The 8,052-nt window shown below is 37.1% G+C and overlaps 1 non-coding gene across 1 annotated transcript; it reads left to right on the top strand.

Moving 5' to 3' along the window:
* Positions 1–819: 819 nt before the first annotated feature.
* LOC127743576 (small nucleolar RNA R71) lies at positions 820–927 on the top strand. Its single transcript, XR_008004961.1, has one exon. It is a non-coding gene; the product is annotated as a small nucleolar RNA R71 (small nucleolar RNA).
* Positions 928–8,052: the final 7,125 nt, after the last annotated feature.

Raw genomic sequence — 8,052 nt, forward strand, 5'->3', positions numbered from 1 at the left:
CATGAGGTCTTCCTCATTAGGATTCACGTTCTCCCCTTCCTCTCTAGGTTCGGCCATTTTGATTATGTCAATGGCCTTGCACTCTCTTTTTGGATTCTCTTCAGTATTGCTTGGGAGAGTACTAGGAGGAGTTTCAGTGATTTTCTTACTCAGCTGGCCCACTTGTGCCTCCAAATTTCTAATGGAGGACCTTGTTTCACTCATAAAACTTAAAGTGGTCTTAGACAGATCAGAGACTATATTTGCTAAGCTAGAGGATTTCTGCTCAGAATTCTCTGTCTGTTGCTGAGAAGATGATGGAAAAGGCTTGCTATTGCTGAGCCTGTTTCTTCCACCATTATTAAAGCTTTGTTGAGGCTTTTGTTGATCCTTCCATGAGAAATTCGGATGATTTCTCCATGAGGAATTATAGGTGTTCCCATAGGGTTCACCCATGTAATTTACCTCTGCCATTGCAGGGTTCTTAGTATCATAAGCTTCTTCTTCAGAAGATGCCTCTTTAGTACTGTTGGATGCATTTTTCCATCTATTCAGACTCTGAGAAATCATGTTGACTTGCTGAGTCAACATTTTATTCTGAGCCAATATGGCATTCAGAGCATTAATTTCAAGAACTTCCTTACTCTGAGGCATCGCATTACTCACAGAATTCCTCTCAGAAGTGTACATAAATTGGTTATTTGCAACCATGTTAATGAGTTCTTGAGCTTCTGCATGCATTTTCTTTAGGTGAATGGATCCACCTGCGGAATGGTCCAATGACATCTTAGAGAACTCAGATAGACCATAATAGAATATATCTAAAATGGTATACTCTGAAAGCATGTCAGAAGGACACCTTTTGGTCATCTGCTTGTATCTTTCCCAAACTTCATAGAGGGATTCACCATCTTTCTGTTTGAAGGTTTGAACATCCACTCTAAGCTTGCTCAGTTTTTGAGGAGGAAAGAACTTAGCTAAGAAGGCCGTGACCAGCTTATCCCAAGAGTCCAGGCTATCTTTAGGTTGTGAGTCTAACCATGTTCTAGCTCTGTCTCTTACAGTAAAAGGGAAAAGCATGTGCCTGTAGACTTCAAGATCTACTCCATTAGTCTTAACAGTCTCACAGATCTGCAAGAACTCAGTTAAAAACTGATAGGGATCTTCTGATGGAAGTCCATAAAACTTGCAGTTCTGTTGCATTAGAGCAACTAGTTGAGGTTTCAGCTCAAAATTGTTTGCTCCAATGGCTGGGATTGAGATGCTTCTTCCATCAAACTTTGAAGTGGGTGTAGTATATTCACCAAGCATCCTTCTTGCATTATTATTTTTGGCTGCCATCTCCTCTGCCTTTTCGAAAGTTTCTGTAAGGTTGTCTCTGGATTGTTGTAATTTAGCTTCTCTTAGTTTCCTCTTCAGAGTCCTTTCAGGTTCAGGATCTGCTTCAACAAGAATATTCTTGTCCTTGCTCTTGCTCATATGAAAAAGAAGGGAACAAAAAAATAATAGGGATCCTCTTTACCACTGTAGAGAGATTCCTTTATGTTAGTAGAAGAAGAAAATAATAGAAGAAGGAAAAGAGGAAAATTTGAACTCAGAGAGGAAGAGGGGTTCGAATTTTAAGATGAAGAGAAGTGTTAGTAAATGAATAAATAAATAGAAAGAGATGAGAGAGGGAGAAATTCGAAAATAAATTTTGAAAAAGGGTTAGTGATTTTCGAAAATTAAGAGAAGATAAACAAATAAAATTAAAATTTGAAACAATTAGTTAATTAAAAGAATTTTGAAAAAGAGGGAGGTAATTTTCGAAAATTAGAGAGAGGAAAGTAGTTAGGTAGTTTTGAAAAAGATAAGAAATAGTAAAACAAACAAAAAGTCAACTTGTTAGTTGAAAAAGATTTGAAAATCAATTTTGAAAAGATAAGAAGTTAGAAAAGATTTTTGAAATCAATTTTGAAAAAGATATGATTTGAAAAAGATATTTTGAAAAGATATAATTGAAAAAGATATTTTAGAAAAGATTTAATTTTTTTAAAATTAAAATTGATTACTTGACTAACAAGAAACTAAAAGATATGACTCTTAGAATTTAAAGATTGAACCTTTCTTAACAAGAAAGAAACAAACTTCAAATTTTTGAATCAATCTCATTAATTGTTAGTAAAGTTTTCGAAATTTTGAAATAAAGATAAGAAAAAGATTTTGAAAATAAATTTTAAAAATTTTCGAAAATAATAAAAAAATGAAAAAGATTTGATTTTTGAAAAAGATTTTGAAAAGATAGGATTTTTAAAATTGAAAATTTGACTTGACTTATAAGAAATAGATAGGTTTTAAAATTTTTTGACTAAGTCAACTCAAATTTTTGAATTTTATGAGCAAAATAAGGAAAAGATATTTTTTGATTTTTGAATTTTTAATGAGGAGAGAGAAAAACATAAATATCACCCAAAACATGAAAATTTTGGATCAAAACACTTAATGCATGCAAGAACACTATGAATGTCAAGATGAACACCAAGAACATTTTGAAGATTAAGATGAACATCAAGACTTATTTTTAAAAAATTTTCATGAAAAGAAAAACATGCAAGACATCAAACTTAGAAATTTTCAATGCTTAGACACTATGAATGAAAGAATGCATATGAAAAACAACAAAAGACACAAAACAAGAAAATATGAACATCAAACAAGAAGACTTACCAAGAACAACTTGAAGATCATGAAGAACACCATGCATGAATTTTTGAAAAATGCACAAATTTTTAAAGACATGCAATTGACACCAAACTTAAAAATTAACACTAGACTCAAACAAGAAACACAAAAATATTTTTGGTATTTATGATTTTATTAATTAAAAGTTTTTTTTCAAAAATTATTTGAAAAAATGAAAAAGAAAAAAAAAATTTTTGAAAGATTTTTGAAAACTTTTTGAAAAGAAAATTACCTAATCTGAGCAACAAGATGAACCGTCAGTTCTCCAAACTCGAACAATCCCCGGCAACAGCGCCAAAAACTTGGTGCACGAAATTGTGATCATCAACAATGGCGCCAATAGACTTGGAGCTCTCAAACATGAATCACACTTTGTCACAACTTCGCACAACTAACCAGCAAGTGCACTAGGTCGTCCAAGTAATAAACCTTACGTGAGTAAGGGTCGATCCCACGGAGATTGTTGGTATGAAGCAAGCTATGGTCATCTTGTAAATCTCAGTTAGGAGAATTCAAATGGTTATAAAGGGTTCGAAATTAATAATAAATAAAACATAAAATAAGATAGAGATACTTATGTAAATCATTGGTAGGAATTTCAGATAAGTGTATGGAGATCCTGTGTTCCTTCTGAATCTCTGCTTTCCTGCTACTTTCATCCAATCCTTCTTACTCCTTTCCATGGCAAGTTGTATGTAGGGTATCACCGTTGTCAATGGATACTTCCCATCCTCTCAGTGAAAATGGTCCAAATGCTCTGTCACAGCACGGCTAATCATCTGTCGGTTCTCGATCATGTCGGAATAGAATCCATTGATTCTTTTGCGTCTGTCACCACGCCCAACAATCGCGTGTTTGAAGCTCGTCACAGTCATTCAATCCTTGAATCCTACTTGGAATACCATAGACAAGGTTTAGACTTTCTGGATTCTCAAGAATGGCCGCCAATAATTCTAGCTTATACCACGAAGATCCTGATTAAGGAATCCAAGAGATACACGCTCGTTCTAAGGTAGAACGGAAGTGGTTGTCAGTCATGCATTCACAGGTGAGAATGATGATGAGTGTCATAGATCATCACATTCGTCATGTTGAAGTGCAGCGAATATCCTTGAACAAGAATAAGCTTAATTGAATAAAAATAGTAGTAATTGCATTAAAACTCGAGGTACAGTAGAGCTCCACACCCTTAATCTATGGTGTATAGAAACTCCACCGTTGAAAATACATAAGTGATGGTCCAGGCATGGCCGAATGGCCAGCCCCCATAAACGTGATCAAAGGATCATAAGGTAATCCAAAAATAATCCAAAGATGTCTAATACAATAGTAAAATGTCCTATTTATACTAGACTAGGTACTAGGGTTTACAGAAATAAGTCTAAATGCAAAAATCCACTTCCGGGGCCCACTTTGGTGTGTGCTTGGGCTGAGCTTGAGCTTTACACGTGCAGAGGCTTCTCTTGGAGTTAAACGCCAAGTTGTAATGTGTTTTTGGCGTTTAACTCTGGTTTGTGACGTGTTTCTGGCGTTTTACTCCAGAATGCAGCATGGAACTGGCATTGAATGCCAATTTGCGTCGTCTAAGCTCGAACAAAGTATAGACCATTATATATTGCTGGAAAGCTCTGGATATTTAATTTCCAACGCCGTTGAGAGCGCGCCATTTGGAGTTCTGTAGCTCCAGAAAATCCATTTTGAGTGCAGGGAGGTCAGAATCCAACAGCATCAGTAGTCCTTTTTCAGCCTGAATCAGATTTTTGCTCAAGTCCCTCAATTTCAGCCAGAAAATACCTGAAATCACAGAAAAAACACACAAACTCGTAGTAAAGTCTAGAAATGTGATTTTTGCATAAAAACTAATAATTATATACTAAAAACTAACTAAATCAAACTAAAAACTACCTAAAAATAATGCCAAAACGCGTATAAATTATCCGCTCATCACAACACCAAACTTAAATTGTTGCTTGTCCCCAAGCAACTGAAAACAAAATAGAATAAAAAGAAGAGAATATACAATGAATCTCACAATATCAATAAAACTTAGTCCCAATTAGATGAGCGGGGCTAGTAGCTTTTTGCTTCTGACCAGTTTTGGCATCTCACTTTATCCTTTGAAATTTAGAATGATTGGCATCTATAAGAACTCAAAATTTTAGATAGTGTTATTGATTCTCCTAGTTCAGTACGTTGATTCTTGAACACATCTACTTTATGAGTCTTAGTCGTGACCCTAAGCACTTTGTTTTCCAGTATTACCACTGGATACATAAATGCCACAGACACATAAATGGGTGAACCTTTTCAGATTGTGACTCAGTTTTGCTAAAGTCCCTAGTTAGAGGTGTCCAAAGTTCTTAAGCACACTCTTTCCACTCTTTCTGCTTTGGATCATGACTTTAACCACTCAGTCTCAAGCTTTTCACTTGGACCTTCATGGCACAAGCACATGGTTAGGGACAGCTTGGTTTAGCCACTTAGGCCAGGATTTTATTCCTTTGGGCCCTCCTATCCACTGATGCTCAAAGCCTTGGATCCTCTTTACCCTTGCCTTTTGGTTTAAAGGGTTGTTAGCTTTTTCTGCTTTGCTTTTTCTTTCTTCTCTTTTTTTTTCCATTTTTTTCGCAACTTTTTCTTTCTCACTACTTTTTCTTGCTTCAAGAATCAATTTCATGATTTTTCAGATTATGAATAACATTTCTCTTTGTTCATCGTTCTTTCAAGAGCGAACAATTTTAACATTCATAAACTTCACTATAAAAAATATGCACTATTCAAGCATTCATTCAGAAAATAAAAGGTATTGCCACCACATCAAAATAATTAAACTAATTTCAAGATAAAATTTGAAATTCAAGTACTTCTTGTTCTTTTGTAATTAGGCACATTTTTCTTTTAGAGAGGTGAAGGATTCATGGAATTATGCATAGCTTTAAGATATAGACACTAGACACTAATGATCATGTAATGAAGACACAACATTGATGACACATAAAGCATAAAATTCGAAAAACAGAAAGATAAGAACAAGGAAATCAAAGAACGGGTCCACCTTTAGTGATGGCAGCTAGTTCTTCTTCTTGAAGATCCAATGGAACGCCTGAGCTCCTCTATGTCTCTTTCTTGCCTTTGTTGCTCTTCTCTCATGGCTATTTTATCCTCTCTAATTTCATGGAGAATAATGGAGTGCTCTTGGTGCTCCATCCTTAGTTGCTCCATATTAGAACCTAAATCTCCCAAAGAAGTGTTAAGTTGCTCCCAATAGTTGTGTGGAGGAAAATGCATCCCTTTAGGCATCTCAGGGATTTCTTGATGAGGGACTTCCTCACACTCTTAAGAACTCTGGACACCTCTAACCAGCAAGTGCACTGGGTCGTCCAAGTAATAAACCTTACGTGAGTAAGGGTCGATCCCATGTAGATTGTCGGCTTGAAGCAAGCTATGGTCATCTTGTAAATCTCAGTCAGGCGGATTCAAATGGTTATGGAGTTTTGATAATTAAAAGATAAATAAACATAAAATAAAGATAGAGATACTTATGTAATTCATTGATGGGAATTTCAGATAAGCATATGGAGATGCATTATTTCTTCTAAATCTCTGCTTTCCTACTGCTTTCCTACTGCCTTCATCCAATCCTTCATACTCCTTTCCATGGCAAGCTGTGTGTTGGGTGTCACCGTTGTCAATGGCTACTTCCCATCCTCTCAGTGAAAATGGTCCTCTACGATTTTTTACGGCTAATCAACTGTCAGATTTCTCGTCTCAGATGAAAAATACCATGCACAGATATCGTATGGCTAATCAGTTGTTGGTTCTTGATCGTGTAGGAATATGATTTACTATCCTTTTGTGTCTGTCACTATGCCCTATAGTCGCGAGTTTGAAGATCGTCACAGTCATCCCATCCCAGATCCTACTCGGAATACTGATAAACCACTATTTCATGGTTTATATTGTATTTAATTGAGTGGGTTTATCAAGCTTTTCACCCACTTATTCATAAGATTTGCATGATTTTACAATTCCCTCCTAGTTTAGTTCTATGATTGAAAACATGCTTCTTTGGTCTTAATTTAGCTAATCTTAATCCTCTCTTATTACCATTCGATGCCTTGATCTATGTGTTAAGTGTTTCAGGCTTCATAGGGCAGGAATGGCTTAGAGAATAAGGAGAAAGCGTGCAAAAATGGAAGGAACACAAGTGTTCATACCCTGGGTCGAGCTGTCCGACCCGGGATGTTCGACAGACAAAGCGACCGACCTCTTCAGGACGGGACAACCCGACCTCTTTCCAAAGAGCTCGGCCAAGTCACCAGAAAAGCCCAAAGAAGGGCCCAAATAGAGGAACACGCCCCAAATCCTAAGGCAGCCCAAGCCTACAGAGGGAAGGGCGGTTCCCATGAAAGATAAGCTGACCTCACCTAGAAGATAAGATAAGATAAGATAACTAACTTATCTTATCTAAAAAGGTCACTCTACACCATTATAAATACACTGGAGCACCCAAGTATAACTCATACTCTGATTCTACTCAATACCTGTTTAATACCCTTGCTATCTTAAGCATCAAAGTCCCTTGCAGGTACCCCCACCCTTCGGTGACAAGGGATCAGCAGTGTAGTCAGTCCAACAATTCGGACACGACAGCTCCGGTTGTCTTCCACCAGCCGGACACGTTAACACCGACCAGTACAGAAGATCTCATCCGAGATCGACCTCCAGTTTCAGGTAACCCTCGGAACATTGGCGCCGTTGCCGGGGAACCTAGAAGTCATTCCATCACCATGGTGGACGACCATGACAACGACCACCATTCATATTTGGAAGATAGAACGCCGCACAAGAACGCAGATGTTACACTCAAAGATACTCTAGAGCTCAACAGGGACAAAAATTTATCAAATCCAGGAGTGATAGAGGCGCTTCAAGATCGATTAAAGCAACTTGAGAAAGAAGCCCAACATCAACGTAAAAAAGAAGAGGATCTGCATCGGGAGATAAGGCGACGCCAAGAATTAGAAGATAAACTTCTAAAACTCGAAGCCGATCTCAAAACTAAAGTTACTAAATCCACTCCAGAAGATAGCTCTCGCAAGGATCAAGATCCTTTCACCAGGGAAATTATGAAATCCAAAATCACAAAAGATTTCAAACTTCCGAATATGACTCTGCATGACGGCACTTCAGACCCCAACCATCATCTCAGCAATTTCAGAAGCAGAATGTACCTCACTGATGCCTCGGATGCAGTTCGCTGCAAGGCCTTTCCAACTACTCTTACCAAGACAGCCATTAGATGGTTCGACAACCTACCTCCAAAATCCATCTCGAGTTTCGACGACCTGG

This window comes from Arachis duranensis, chromosome 10 (genome assembly GCF_000817695.3).
Source record: "Arachis duranensis cultivar V14167 chromosome 10, aradu.V14167.gnm2.J7QH, whole genome shotgun sequence".
Taxonomy (NCBI): Eukaryota; Viridiplantae; Streptophyta; class Magnoliopsida; order Fabales; family Fabaceae; genus Arachis; species Arachis duranensis.